At 55.0% G+C, this 15,602-nt stretch overlaps 1 long non-coding RNA gene across 1 annotated transcript; it reads right to left on the minus strand.

Annotated features, from left to right (window-relative positions):
* Window positions 1-6,004: 6,004 nt before the first annotated feature.
* LOC308651936 lies at window positions 6,005-11,858 on the minus strand. The gene is made up of 3 exons (XR_014022693.1): window positions 11,590-11,858; window positions 11,126-11,226; window positions 6,005-8,895 (listed from the first exon to the last, which is right to left on the minus strand). It is a non-coding gene; the product is annotated as an uncharacterized lncRNA (long non-coding RNA).
* Between the last annotated feature and the right edge of the window lie 3,744 nt (window positions 11,859-15,602).

The raw sequence follows: 15,602 nt of genomic DNA on the forward strand, positions 1-15,602 counted from the left end.
GTTTCAAAAAAATAATAAGAAGAAAACCAATCAACCAGAATGACATTTCCAAATATCAGAGAGAGATTTTGTGGGTCCATCTAAACACCAACATCAGTGACATCAGTGTTGAATGGGGTCCCCAATTAGCGGGACTGGGTGCATTTTCCGTCTGAGTGGCCCCTGTTTCTGCTCCTCTGCAGACAGGAGGAAAGGGCTCTACTGAGGCAGCTGCCTGGACATAATGGGCACCTTGCCCGGGCATGGAGACCACACTGACCACAGAGGGCAGGTCCTGCTCCCTGACAGCTTTTCTTAACCGTACAAAAGAGGCCCCAGAGGGTGGAGCTTGCCTTGCTCTTTGGACATGCGACAGAGTCAAGTCTGCCACCCTTTCTCCACCAAGCACATCAGTATGCTCAGCAGCAGCCTCTCCTGCGGGCGTCTGCGCCCCACCTCTACGGCAGCTGTCTCAGACACTGCAGCAAGGCTCCGCATTGCCCAGGCACCAGAACTTTCTCGGCTGCAGGGGAGAAAGCACTTTAGAAAATGGCCTATTTTTCACAGCTGACATGACTGCCACTTAGAAGATCATTGAGGTCGGAGGTGAGTGGTAAAATGGAGTGGAAAATCAAGGTATTTCCTACAAAAGGCAGTCCAAAATATCCTGAGGTATGCTGTTATGGATTAGCAATCAAACTGCTGATCCCCCCGTCACCCCCACGTTCACACCCACACCAGCTGTGCACTGGGGGGTCTATAAGATGCCGGGGAACAGATGAGGGAGACATGGCCCCTGCCCTCCACCAATCCAGTCTGGGGCCAGAGGCACACACATGAAGAAACATCACAGCTCAGGGCTTCAGAAATGCAGAAGATGGAGTAGAAAAAAAAGACATGAACGTTTTTAGTCAAATGTGAGTACGCTTGATTCCCAGCCTGCTGCCTCTCCCACACACACCTGTCGTCACCATCACAGGACGTGAGAGGACATCCATCTTTAAAGGCCAGGGAAGAGCATGTGGCCTGGCCTCTCATCTGCAGAAGAGAAGGCAGTCTGCGTGGGACCCTGAGGCCGCTGAGGTACAAGGCAGTGCCCAGGACCTGGCTTGTGACCTGGAGTGTTCCCAGGACACCAAATGCTGGCCCAGGACATCCCTGACTACAGATCTGGAAGACCTCCCAGTCTCGGCCCATGTATTGGGCTATATTTTCCCATTTACCCAACTCACCAAGGGCAAGACAACGCCCACTGCCCACGCTCAAGTCCCAGGGCAGGAGGACGCCCGCTGTGCCGTCAGAAGAGCCTCACGCCTCTCCTGACCCCAGCCCTGGGCTGCTTGGGCTTCCTTCCTCTGAGGTCAGGTGAACAGAATTGGTCTCCTCACGATTCTCAGGCAGTACCTTCTAAGGTCAATATCCATACCCTTCTTGGTCTAGTAAGGCCATTCCTGAAGGTTCCGTGTCCACCATGAGCACGCACCTTGCAAATCTCCACATGCAAGCAGCATGGTGGACCACGAGGCCAGCACCACAGGTCTGGGATCCATTGCTTGTTAATAGGAGGACACTCTGTCAGGGCAGCTTCCAGCCGTGGGTGAGAGCCCAGGGACACTGCGGCAGACCCACCATGGGAAACATGGCCCTCTGCTGTCTGTTCTGCCGGAGGACACATGGCCTTCCACACTCCTCAGGCTGCACAGCAGTCCCCCCACCCAGCACCCCTCCCTCCTGCCTTCCCTGGAGGGGGAACCTGCAGTTCATCAGCAACTCCCCCAGCTTTCCCACCCCTCCCCATTTTCTCTGCCTCTCTCTCTTCTTGCACACTTATCCCTTCTCAGGATCTTCTTCTTGGAGGTTAACGCTGGTCCACCGGTCAGCACTACAGATCCATTCTCACAGCACCTTACATCTCAGCCCTTTGGACTTTACGGTCTGAGATGGGAGGTGCTGGCCTTTATTTCCATAAGGCAAGCTCACTGTCTCTCAGTCCTGTCCTGTGTGTGGACTCCTCACCTACCCCCAGGGAGCCCCTTCAACCTGCAGAGCAGACCCCAGAACCCTGCTGGACCCAGTGACCTATCACAATATGTGACAGATAAGAAAATGGGATGCACAGAGTCTCCTGGCCCTGGCAGGGAGAGGTTTGCAACAGAGTCTGGTCTGAAATTCACCATCATCCTCACAGAGAGAAAAGAACAGAAAACACAGCAGAGCCACAGAAAGCTGGGTAAATCTGCAGTGGAGAAGCAGCAGCTGAGCCGCACCCTCTGGTCCAAGAGTCGGGAGCTGCCCTGACAGAGGACACCCACTGGCTCCATCTTCAGGCCCACTGGGGAATGCAGCAGACACAGATCGGAGAAGAAAATGTTCCTCCCCCAGTCTCCTGCCTGGGACTTACGTCATTACTTTCAAACCGATTCTGAACTCCAGAACCAACCCAACCCTGCCGTGGAGAGAATACACTTACTGAAAGTTAGGGAAGATATTTAGAATAAGTTTTTGTTCAAGAAACTTAATCCCACTAAGGCTACCCTCTCTGGGTGGAAGGATGTAAAGTGACTTCTAATTAGTAAAGTTGTTTTTTATTAACCTGGACCTCTTTTCCTTTATACCACAGCCTGGTGCCCTCTACCAGGTGCCCTGGAGACACCTGCGTGGGTGCACAGGGTGGAAACTGACCTCTTCACCCTGGTGACACCCTAGTGCCTTCCATTTTGAGGACCCAGCTTCTGACTGACCTGCTCTGGTCCCCTGCTCCCACCATGTCCTCAGGAGCCCGATGAGGTGACTACCCATCGCCATTCCTCGCAGGCTATGTCAGAGATACTGGGAGGGATGTGCCTAACTGTGTGACTCATGTCTGGGTTCAGCAGAGGTTGTTATGAATTGAAAAAAGCCATGCATATAGATGAGACTAGAAAGAAAAAAATTAGTGAAAATAATTCCGCAAATATGATGGGATTAGAGATCTGTGAGAAGTCTGAAATTTAATGCATGAATGATTATGAAATCAAACACAGATTAACTGATAAAATAAAAATTCATCATGAGCAATGGCTTTGCTCTTCTTCTGAGCCAAGACCAAGCCAGGAGATCAAAGTCCCAAATCTTATTTCTGCCTCCAAGGTCACCTTGCCCCTCCAAGGTCTCCTCCCACTTTGCCCCTTCCTTTCTCTCCCCATCCCTTTCTTTCCTCATAGTTGAGATCATCCCTGGGAAACTGGAGAGGCTGAGGTCTGACGTGAGGGGGTCCTGGCTATTCATTTCTCTGGAATCTTCTTCCCACCGCCTTAAAGTCTCCACTCAAAGGTCAACTTCTCATTGAGGTCTTCCCTGACCGACCCCCCATTGGAATCTGAAACCCACCCCTCCCAGCACTCTGCACCCGCCTCTCAGCTCCCCGGGATTGGGGATCGGGGTCGTGGCCTGGCATTCCATCTTGTTAGCACTTGGATGGCTTTGAGGAGAGGGTCCCCAGGTGTTTTAGTTACCTCTAGCAGTGCAGGCTGGCCCAGCTGTCTGGCCTATCATTATCAGAGCTAGAATTCCTTCCTGCTGACCAGTCTGTGGAGTTTTTTGTAGAGAAATGAACGCCTGACTTAATTTACACTGTTACTTTAGGATTTGTCACCTGCAGCCAAATTGAACTCTAACAACGGCATACTTATCACATAGGCTAGCTCCGTCCCCCAACTCCTCTGCATATGAGAGGGCCACCTACAGAGGGCCACCTACAGAAAACCACAGCACACCTGGTTTGGACCACAAAGAGGAAGGAAATTAAAGACAAAGACTTCGATTTGCTGCAGAAAATTGAGGGAAATTATATTTTAAGTCATATTTGATTTTTTTTTAATTCCATGGGTGATTTACTTCTTCAGACGAAGGACAGTGGTGTTTATCTGTGGGAAGCTGGACTGAGAAATCCAGAGGGGAGAGCCCGTAGACCCTGGGTACCAGTGGTTGGGGGGAAATCAGAGGCAGAAAGACCAGAGGAGAAAGTAGAGAAGGTCAAGGTTGGAGACGGCACAGCAGAGTGACCACCCACCCACCTCCCAGCCCACCTGTCTTCCCACTCCTCGGCAGCAACAAGATCTTTGCCCCTCTTTGCCCCTCTCTCCAAGCCTGTCATACCAATCCCCCTATCCACTCTCAAGAGGGCAATGAAAATGGAGACCCCCAGATGGGAACCCCCTCAACTCCCAGGGTCCCCAGTGACAAACGTCTCCCCTCGAGGTCCCCTGCCCTCTCCTGTACCTCACTGAAAGGGCTTCTCCTCTCAGGATGAAACTGAGTTGGAGACAAAACCCGCTTCTGTACTTGGCAGGTGGGGCCTGGGTATCTGCTGGGCTTTGCAGCTGAGTGTCCACAGCTGACCACAGCAGGGGACATCCCTACAATCCGATCAGCAAGCTGGCTTCCCTCCACTTCCATGGAGTGGCCTGGGGCAGCTCTGTGTCTCTAAATGGCCGGCGATGCCCTCCAGTGTGGCCACAGGACCCAGCCGCTCACCACCAACTTCTTTCTGGGTCTCATCTCACAAAACCCAGAGAATGAAATCCACAGGATTCGGAAGGTGGCCATGGGGGCGAGGAGGCCGGGAAGGCAGAGCCTTCGTCAGCTTTCTGTCACTGGGACAAAGTGCTAGAGGAGGACAGGTTCATGGGAAGAAAGACGGATTGGGTTCCGGAGGCACGTGGGTGGTCACTGAGCCCCACGGCCTCATGCTGGGGGCATCATGGAATGGAGCTCAGTGGCTCACCTCACTGGGGCCGGAAACAGGGGCAGGGCCTGGGGACCAAGGGCACCCTCAGGACACACCCACAAGCACCTGCTTCCTCCAGCTCAGCCCCACTTCCTGTGTCCACCACCTCCCAATAGCCTAGCAGACCATGCATCCATAAGTGGACTGATCCATCCTCGAGGTCAGAGCTCTCATGATCTACTCGCCCCCCAAGACCCACCTCGGAACCCTGCTGCACTGGCGGCCACACCTTCAACACGTGGCTGTTTGGGGAACATTTCTGATCCAGACCATAACAGCATCCTTATGAAAGGGTCCTCAGAGAGCTGCCTACCCTCCTCCATCACATGAGGACCACCTTGAAGACACAGTCTATGAAGCAGGAAGCGAGCCCTCAGTGACAGGCCGCCTTGCTCATGGACTGTCCAGCTCCAGGACTGTGAGAAGTAGGTCTTTTGTTTATCAGCTGCCAGTCTTAGGCATTTTGTCATAGCAGCCAAACAGGCAAGATACGCACTCACAGTGACGCTCCCCAGGCCCAGACTCAAATATCCCAACACCTGCTGCTCATGCCCACCTGTGTTCCTCGGAGGTACCTTAATTACAAATGTCCTCCTGGACTTGACATCTTCACAACTCCCTAAATCTTGACCTCCTACTATTCCCCCTCTCTGCAAATGTTCATAAAATATCTGCAGTCATATGAAGCAGAAGCCAACCTTCTGTCTTGACATCTGCTCCTTGGCACCTGCTTCTGATCTTCTCCACACTGTGCCTCCGTCGCCTGCCTCTACTCCTTTGCCACCACCAACAGCTGGCCGAACCGTAGACATGTAACCCATGCCCCATCCAACCCATTTCTCTACAGAAGCGAGCAGATTATTATAAAAATGCAAATCTAAATCTATCACTCCCTTGCTAAAAATGTTCAATGACTTCCCAGTGATCTGGGAAGAACACTCACCGTCCTTAGAAGAGTAGAGTAGCAGCAATCCTATTTTGGACCATACCCCACACACGCTTTTCTCTTTTGCCTCACCCAAAAAAGTAAATTTCTCCCTAGATGGCTATAGGCGGCCATCTGCTCAGGCGAAGATGAAGATCGTAAAGAAAAAATGCAAAGTGGCTGGGGAGGAAGGGTTCAGATTTTTTACTTTGAAAATGGGGCTTTGCAGCAAGCCACGGGCAAGCAGGACAGGGGTTTCAGGCTCTCTTCATCCTTTCTATTGGATTAAACCAGAACCAAGTCTGGCTGCCCAGAATACAGGGTTCCCTGGCGCATCCTCTCCCATGGGCTCTGTTCTGTGGTGGGAAACAGAAGGCCCAGACCACCTTCCTCAGCTTCTGTAAGGTCCCATAAACAGTGAGCACCAGCTGACAGCCAACGGCTTGCAGGACTCACAGGAGCAGGGATCAGAAGACCAAGCTTCCTGGGCTCCAGGCCGACACTCAGACAAAGGCCACGGCAGCCACGTGGCAGAGGTAGAGCAAGAGCCGAGGCAAGGTGGTCCTGGGGCAGCAGCTGGCCCTGACCAACTTGAGAAGAGAGGCAGAGAAGCAGGTCCCAAGGGCACAAGCAGCAGACCACAGCCACCAACACCAGCAGCACAACCGTGGCCAGGAAGACCAGGACACTGCTGCGAGACCAAGGTCAAAGCAGTCCAGGCTGCAGGGCTCCCCTCACCTGACCCTTTGACATGTGGCTCCTGAGCAGATAACCAGTGGCTCACCACCCTGCTCAGGAGGACAGGGGCACATGGGGAGGATGGGCAGGAGGGGGAAAGGCACAGACGGGAAGGGACCACGTGCTCCCCCACTGGGCCAACCTGCCACTGGCCTGGAGACCCCCCCACGGCATCCTGTGCCACTTGGCAGACCCTGGGGCTCCTTCCCTGTCCCAGCTCAGCTGAGCCCTGCTTCTCAGGAGCACCGTCCCCTCCATCCAGTCCCTCTGCCTAGAGCTCCTCCCTGTCACCCCCCCCCCGCCGTCCTGCTGACCCCCTTTCCCTCCCTGGTCCCACCTGCCACCCCTGGCTCAGAGCTCCTGCCTCATGGTCTCAGCTCCCTGCCCTCCAGCCCTCCTGCCCATTGGCAAAGCCCCCCGGCCTGTGTGCCCGCGGGTTCTGCCTTCCCCGAGGAGCACAGCCCAGTGCGGGCACGGCCCTTTGCTTCTGGAAACACTCCCAGGTCTGAGCGCACAGGCACCGAACGCATCTCTGCTGAATGAGGAACCAAGTGAATAAAGACGTGATCTGTAAACGCGTTCAAAACCCGAGGGGGCCACTGGGTGAGAGCGGCACCTGCCGCCCCTGGGCAAGCCAGCGTCGTGGGGCGAGCGCCACCGGGCGCAGTACAAAGGCGGCCTGCCCTTGGCAGAGGGTTGGAGCCCCACCCAACAGTCCTGCCCACAGGAGGTTCATGCTTCCGTACCTGAGTGTTCAGAGAGCTGGAGGGTGCGCCCTGGGCCGCACAGCTTCTCAGACCAGGAGGTGCCCGAGGCAGGCTGGTCCCCAACATGCCAGCAACCAGGAGGACACTATGTGCTGGGCGGGACACAGGGAGTGGGCACAGCCTGACTCTGGTGGCTTTGGGGCTGGCGTTCCCAAGGCAGAGTGGCAGTGAGGCCAGACAGAGCGAGCACCAGTTGGAAAGACGTCACAGGCCTGAGCCACGGGGCTCACAGAAAGGCACCTGGCCGCCCAGGGACCCAAGGGTGAGCTCCTGGGGCAGCTGCACCCTGTCCTCTCCCGGGCTCCAGCACCTGCTCCCCCAGAAGTGTGGTCAGCTTGACGGACTCCTTCTGACTGTCAGCTACCACCCAGGACCACGTCAGCACACGTGGACACCTGCCACCCAGAAGTAAGGGTGAGGCGCCAACCTCCATCAGCTGCCAGGGTGCTCAGAGTGGGGGTGCCCTGTGTGATGAGGGGCATTGTGTGTGTGTGCCCATGTGTGGTGTGTGGGCATGGTGTGTGTCACGTATAATGTGTGGTAAGCAGGGTGTGTGCCGTGTACTGTGTGTATGTGGTATGTATTGTGTGTTGATTGTTGTGTGTACATGCGTGGGGTGTGTGTATGTATGTATGTGCACATGTGTGTGGTGGGGAGGATTGGTGTATGTGTGTCATGTATGGTGTGTGGCATGTAGTGTGTGTGCCACATGTGATGTGTAATGTGTCGTGTGCATACGCACATGTGTGGGCTGCACGTGACAGATGGGATTGGGAGCTTGGCACTCACATCCAACATGATTTTTCAAGTCAGGACGGGCAACAGCACGGTGCTGGGCAAAGGACATCACCTTTGGCAGAGGTGCCACCTGCGCCCCACTGCCTGGCCCCTCAGAGGGCTAATTCAAGATCTGCTTCCTTTGGGTCTTGAGGTCACAGGCCTAGTCCTTCATTAACTAAAAGGCCGTGGGAGGGGAGCTGTCCTAAGAGAGGATCATGATGGGTCCCTAAGAAGGGCCTGGAAAACCTGACCCAGCTGTCCCTGGGGGAGCACACTGCAGGCCACTGACACAGAGGCTGAGCTTAGGTCAGGTTCAGTGAGGGGGAGCTGCTGCAGGACCTGAAGGAGGTCACGGGGCTCCACAGTGTGGAGCCCGTGCAGCGTGGAGCCCGTGCAGCGTGGGGCCTGTGCAGTGTGGGGCCCGTGCAGCCTGGAACCTGTGCAGCGTGGAGCCTGTGCAGTGTGGGGCCCGTGCAGCCTGGAACCTGTGCAGCGTGGAGCCTGTGCAGTGTGGAGTCCGTGCAGCCTGGAGCCTGTGCAGCATGGAGCCTGTGCAGTGTGGCCATCGCTGAGACCGTCCCCACAGAGCCCCCCCCACAACCTGCAGTCACGGGCACCCAAGACCCAGAGAGCAAAGAGCGGCAGGTCCCATCATAGACGATGGGGGGAGGGGGCCTGTGGCACCATCCCAGAGAGCACAGGACACATGGGCGGCCAACAGCGTTAAGGGACCTGGGGACATGGGTGTGCAGAAGGCAGTGAAGGATGGAGGTGGGGGAGAGGGAGAGGGCGGCCGAGCATCCGGAAAATTACTGCAGTCTCAGGGCTTTGGCTGCTTCAAAGCCAGGATGAGTCATCGGCTGGTTGCCTAGGCAACGGCTATTTTCCTCCCGCTGCTGATCAATCTCGTCTGCACAAATGTCCCATGAAACTGTGAGCTGTGAAGATAATAGACCCGAGTCACTGCACACTCTGCCAAACGAGGGCTGTTACCAGTGCTCTGAGCCAGACCCTGTGCCCAGCCCCTCCCCACCCGGCTCCCACACTAACAGCCACACTCGCACCGGGACCAGGGGCAGGGGCAGGACAGGACAGTGGGAGCTGGTCACCTCTGCCTCACCCCACTGTGACCCTGGGGACCCTAGCTGCCTGACTTTGGTGTGTCCTGGTTGAAGAGTGGGCATTTCTCAGAGCAGAGATGGGTGCTGGATGATGGAGAGCCAGAGGGCGGTGAGTGCAAATCCCGTGAGCTGTGCAGAGCGGCCACTGTCTCAGGCCCTCCTGAACAGGGTGCTGCCCCCTTTGTCTCCCTGGGCTCCCTCCTGGCCTCGCTCCACAGCCCTTTGGCTCAGGGCAGGGCTGGTCCTCCCAGCATCTGTCTCTTCACTCGACACACGAAATGCGCTCTCGTAGGGTCTTCTCCCTTAATTCTCAGGCACCTCCGGGGTGGACTGGTCCGCTCCCGGCTGTCTCCGCGTCTCCTAGCCTTCCTCGTGCCACAGGCACGTGCTCAGTAAGAGTTTGCTGAATTAATACATGAAGGATGGCCATCCTTGCCCACCACCTCTAAGGCCACCCTAAAAGAAATTCACTCAATATGACCAACCCCCTCTGAAAGGGCCACACCCTTCCTGAAGGAACTTCTATACTGTAGACAGGTCAGTACCTCCGTATGATGAATCCAAACACTGTCACGATTTTGTGTCTCCCTCCTGGCTCCACTGTTCAGGGCTTGAGGAACTTGGGGAGGGTCTTACACACAGAAGGGTCGAGTCTCCTGTGCACGTGGTTGCCCCTCACACCCAGCCATCACGCCCATGCATGTGCTGCTCTCACGAGGTCCCCAGCACAGCAGCCTGCCACCCACACACTCTCATGTGTCACCCCTGTGACCACCCAGGTGGAAATATGTCACTCCTCCCATTCTACAGCTGATGGACCTGGGACTGAGAGGTGGGACCATGTGCCCAGGCAGCAGGGCCTGGGTCTGAGTCCCAGCCACCACCCAATACTGCCTTAGGTTGCCACCCCTCACTCATCCCTGGAGCCTGCTAGGTGGCATCTCCAGCCACTTCCTCTCCTGCAAGCAGCCCAGATGGCCACGGCAGCCTGGGGCGTCTGGCACTTGTCCTGTGCCCTCCTGTTTCCCTGTCTCCACTGCGTCACAGCGTCTGGGATGATCAGGCCCGTCTGAGAAGAGACCACACTGCGTCCTCCACACATTGCAGATGGAGGACATGAGAAGGGAAAAGCTTGCGCGACTCTCCAGAAGCTTCTAGCACATCAGACAAGGGCCTTGTGCCTTGGTGCTCAGATGCCTCTGCCACACCAGCCCACGCGGTCTCTGGAAAAGAGCATCCCAGGTGCTCACAGTGCTGCCGGCCCCAAGCCCTGAGTGTACCCTAACTGGGCTCCAGGCCACCTCTCTCCAGAGCTGTCCCTAGGAGGCTGCAAGCTGGGAGAGTTGATGCCCCTGTCATCTAACTGCAGGCAGAGCCTCCCAGGGGGCCTCCAGGCCTCCCCACAACCTGCAGTCACAAGCACCCGAGACCCAGAGGAAACCCGAACACCCAGGAAGAATCCCAGTGCCACAGCTTAATTGGAAAAGGTGTCGGACGTGTGTGACAAGTGCAGCCTCGCTCCTTCCTTGCCGAGCCCCAGCCTTCGTCCACTCCTGCCCACACGCCTTCCCCTCCAAACCGAGTGACACTGCGTTACAGCCTTGAAGAGAAAAGGCTCCAACCGCAGCTTTGGGGACGTGGTTCTGAGACCTGGTTCCGAGACTCCTGTTTCTGATCCCTACCCACTGCCTCCTGTGGGCTGGATGGGAATGAGCGCAAGACACGATTATAAAGTTTGACCAACGTCTTATGAGATGTCATGGCTGCCAGGCAGCAGCAAGTCTCACAAAGGAGGCCATGGATGATCACCAGGTGCCCGTCTTACCCGGAGGAGTGTCCCCAGTGAGTCCACATGCTGGCCCGAGCCCCGCCTTTTCCTCAGCGTGGTTCAACTCTGTGGCCTGTGGGACAACTGTCATGCCCACGGGAAAGCCGACCGTGTCCTCCCATGTCGGAGCCTCGGGTCTGCCTGTTTGCATGGGAGGACAGCTGGAGGGAGGACCTGCCACACCCAGGACAGCACCAGCGGCTTCCCAGACACACACACCTGCACCTGCTGCCCGCACGTGGGTGTGACAGCAGCTGTGGACTCCTGTTCTCCCTCGCACAGGTGACGGAACAGAGGCTCACAGAAGTTGGAAGACATGCCTAGGGACACAGGACGCCCAGTAAGAGTGACCCAAACCACAACAGGAGCTGCGCGTCATGCTGAGAAGCTGGCCCGTGTCATACAAGGCTCGTGTCAGCACAGGTGACTTTGTCCTGTGACTCTGTTGAGTGCTGACACCATGCAACCAGAGAAAGCCACGTCACGTCCTTAATGACTTTCTCTCTCCCACTTAAGACCGGCGACGACATTGTTCATCTCGATTTTGTTTGGGCCAAAATCCATTCCCTGTACATGCACACGATTTACCACTTAACCCCTCAAAGTCACCATGCTGTGGCTCGAAATTGTTTACCCATCAAGGCAGAAATCTCTTTTAGGTCTTTAGCCACCCATCCCCTTACTTAGGAGGGCAGGAGGTGCTGATCCTCAGGAATGGCTCACTGTGACCGCCTTCATCCCAGCACGACACGTACAGCCATTTTGGGTGTGGGAACAAGTTATTCCTTTCCGTGGTCTTCACGTCTCCCCAGGACAGCTTGAAAACTCTTCACCTGATCTATATCACAACCTGAGTAAGCTGAGGCCCTAGAAGGTCCGAGGTCCGAGGTCCCTGCGGGGCCACACACAGACCCCCCAGTGCCTTCTCTGAGGCCCTCTCAGAGCTGCAGCAGCTGCCTGCTCCCCGGCGCTCTGGCTGCTGGGACAATACACCCCTTGGAGACCATCCAGCCACCTGACCCTGAGGAACATGTCTCACCGTGACCCTGAACAACGGCCGAGTGCCTTCTCTGTCTTGTCTTCTCTGCCCACTTCCCAGCTGGAAACAGAATGTGGGATTGGAATTGCAGATGGCCCAGGAGGGCTAGGCCAGCAGCCACTGGTAAACCCTGAGGCTCGGCTGCGTTGGCTTCTCCTCTGCCCCTCCTCCACGTACAGGCTCCTTCATCACTGGAAGCAGGGTTTGCAGGGCTCTGTGGGGCCGAGTGCCAGGCCCTGAGCCTTGCAGAGAAGACCAGTGCCCAGCCAGCCCTCGGGGCATCTGTTGGGCTCTGTGACTGTGGCTGGAGGAGCATGGATAAGACCAAATCTCTTAGGCAGTTCTGTCTTAGCTCTCAAACCCAACCTGTCTCAGGAGCCCCGTGTGCCCCACATGCCTTCATCCCCGTGCCTCCAGACTAAGATAAGAGCTGGCAGAATCAGGGAAGGGCCGATCTGTAAATGCAATGACTAGGAGGCAAGCAGGGCCAGTCCTGGCCAATTCTACACTCCCCCTTTTCTTTCCACTCCAGGACCACCTATCCAACATCCCACATCTGACATCCACCTCTCTCCAGCTCTCATTCTCCCTCTCTCACCATAGTTCTGTCTAGCGCTACCAAAGATGCATGCTGTGTGTGTTTAGCCAAGTTTCTTAACTTCTCTGAACCCGCATGTCTGCATGCATAACAACATCACCTTACAGAACTGTTTGAAAATTAAATGAGGCAGTGAATAAAAGGTACCATCACATTGCCTGGTACCAAACAGTTCTCCACCTATGTTGGCTGATGTTATTCCATTATAATTGTTAACCCTTCCTTTAATAATAATACCTTTCCCTGACGGTTTTGCATTCAATGGAGACATAGAGCTTTTAAATCTAAGTGATTCTGTCACCTGAGGAGGTGCAACGAGTCCAGGGAGAGAGGGACCTCAACTCAGACCCAGGGGGTTCTTGATAAACATCACAGAAATTGACTTAAGGATGCAAAAGTAAGAGGCACAGAGAGAAACCCCTTTAGGAAAGCAGAGATGCACTCAAGGGTCAGTGGGCTCTGTCAGAGTGGAAAGCTGTGGGGTCCAGCAAGGAATGCACAGTTAGGGGAGAGCACCGGCACTCTGAGAGTGAGCAGCAGCAGCCCAGGGGGCTGGGCATCCGTGTTTAGAGGGACAGTGGCAGAGGGCAGGCTGGAGTCAGGCTCCAGTGCTCAATTCTGCGCTTGCGCCTTGCTGGGGCCTCGTGGTTTGCTGGCTAGGACCTGGCCACAGAGGGCGCCATTGCTCAGGACTTGCTTGTTGTAAGATCAACATCTGGCTTGTTGGTGAGGTTTGCTGCATTCCAACAGTTCAAGCTCGCTGCTTTTTCCCTAGGTGCTGGGACCTTTTGAGGCTCAGTATGTCGTTCTTTCTCTGTAACCCCAGATTCCTGTCTCCATCAGATTACTAATAGTGGGGCTTCAGACCAGAGCAGTAGTAGACAGGGTTCCGCTGGGGCTCACACAAGCTCATGTGCAGTGCTGAGCCTCCTTCCCATGGGATCACATCTGCACTCTGCACTGGGGGTCCACGTGGCTCTGCTGCTCAGGAATGAGGAGAGGATGTCACACACCACAGCTCAGAGGCAGACCCTGCCAGGACAGGGCCGTGAGGCTCGTGGGCACTCAGGGCAGCTGCCACATCCAGACAGCCTCTCTGCTGCCAATGGCTCTGAGCTGGCTCTGTCTTCAAGTCCAGCGTGGCCCAAGAGCAGCAGCCCAGGCCCCCCTGAAGTTCATCTCCAGGAGCAGAGCAGACCGCCCAGCTGCCAGCACAGCCCACCCGCTCCTGGAGCAGCAGCCTCCGCCTTCTAACTACCTCCCAGATGTCCCCTCCATCCCCTCCTCCTCTCCTGGTAGCTCTGCCTGCCCCTGGGAGAATGATAAGCAGCTCATATTTACTAATCGCTTGTTATGTGCCACAATATATACCTAGATTCTTGTGGCATGGCATTTCTCATTTAAACTCAAAATAACCTACGAGGTAGAATTAAAGGATGCTCAGAGAAATGAACTTGACCAGAACTGGGTCCTCCCGTCCAGCTGAGCCTCCTTCCCCGCTGCCCTCTCACCAGGCCTGTCAATACCGGCAACTACAGCATCTCTGCCAGGCTCTCCCCTGCAGCTCCCCCACCATTCACTTAGAAGAATTCCTCCCTAAAACGTGCACCCCACACTCACCTCCTGAAACCCTTCAACCCTTCTATTAGGTCCACATAAAGTCAGGCTGGACTCACCCACCAGCTCCCCACCCTCTGCCCCGGCTTGCCCAGGAGGCTGCTCACCACTCAAGCTCCCGGCTGCGCACCCGCCCTTCCCTGAGTGACGCGGTTCCGGTCTCTTCCAGGCCAGCGTCTGCTCCTATTGAAGACACAGCTTTGTGAACCCCCAAGCTCCTGTGGCCCTTCTCTGTCCTTCCTGCTGTGCCCAACAACCTCTCCCATTCTTGTCACTGACCTTTACTACACCAAATTGTGTGCAATTACTTGTTGGGGACAGCCACCCTGTAAGTCAGGGGCTGTAACTCACTTTTCACCTCTTAGTTCCAATTCATACCACAGGGCCTGGAGCAGGTAGCTTATTGAATGTACATTGCACGGATGGACGAAAGAGTCGTTTATTCCCTGGGTTAGTTCATCACCTACTATGTACCAAGCTCTGTGCTGAAGACTGGGGAAGCAAAGATGTGTAAGAGAAACCCTGGCAGAGCCCTTGCTTATGGTCTAATACTTACATAATCAAGGGCTTTTAGTGCTTTTTCTTTTGACTCCCTTCCCAGAAAGCAAACTGAACTACAGAGCTTGCAAAATACCAACTAATTTCATCTGGATACGACTGCCATTCATTTAGCTGCTATGCTGCATTAAAAAAAAAAAAGAAAGAAAGAAAGAAAAACTCAATTGTCAGGTCAAAAATCACAGCTTGCAAAAATAACCAAAGATAGATTGCCTGCAGCTCCCTCGGGGTCCTAAATCCATCATGACGTTAGTTCATTAAGTTCTATGAATTCAATTAACTTTCCTGATTAATCATGGATTAATTAACCAAACTACGCTGACTAGAAAGTATTGGGCTCAAGGTGCTCACCACGTTGGGCTCTCATTTCACTAGATCCAAATTGGAATCTTTGCTGTCTGCTTGCTCTGAATCATCCCAACACTCCGTAACATGCAGCTGAGCTCTCACATTATTTTCTACATAAATGGCTTTATTTCACAAGATGGAAGTGAGTAACAGAAGCCCCCTCCAGGCACCTCCTAGACCCCACAAACAACTGCACTGTGCTCTCCAGAACCCAGAGCTGACCCCAAAGTACAGCTGGCAAGAGCCAGAGGTCATTTCTAAGACCCTCCCTGTGCCAAGGAGGGAAAAGAGGCCCCAACAAGGGCATGACTTGCCCACGATCAGTGGACTGAAGCAGGATTTTCAAACCGTTGATGGTAAGAGCAGCAGAAGAGCTGCCTTTCTTATATCTGCTGACTTGAGGCCACGGGCTGAGAAGCCAAGGGTCAGAGCTCCAGGACTGAGCAGCCCAGGCTGAGGGAGCACACACTCCCACAGAAGAAAAGGAGGGGACGCAGCTCCCTGGCCGCTCTGCAGACAGCTGCAGGTTTGAGAGC

The sequence above is a fragment of the Spermophilus citellus genome (assembly GCF_964194105.1).
Source record: "Spermophilus citellus genome assembly, chromosome: 6".
In the NCBI taxonomy this organism is placed as follows: Eukaryota; Metazoa; Chordata; class Mammalia; order Rodentia; family Sciuridae; genus Spermophilus; species Spermophilus citellus.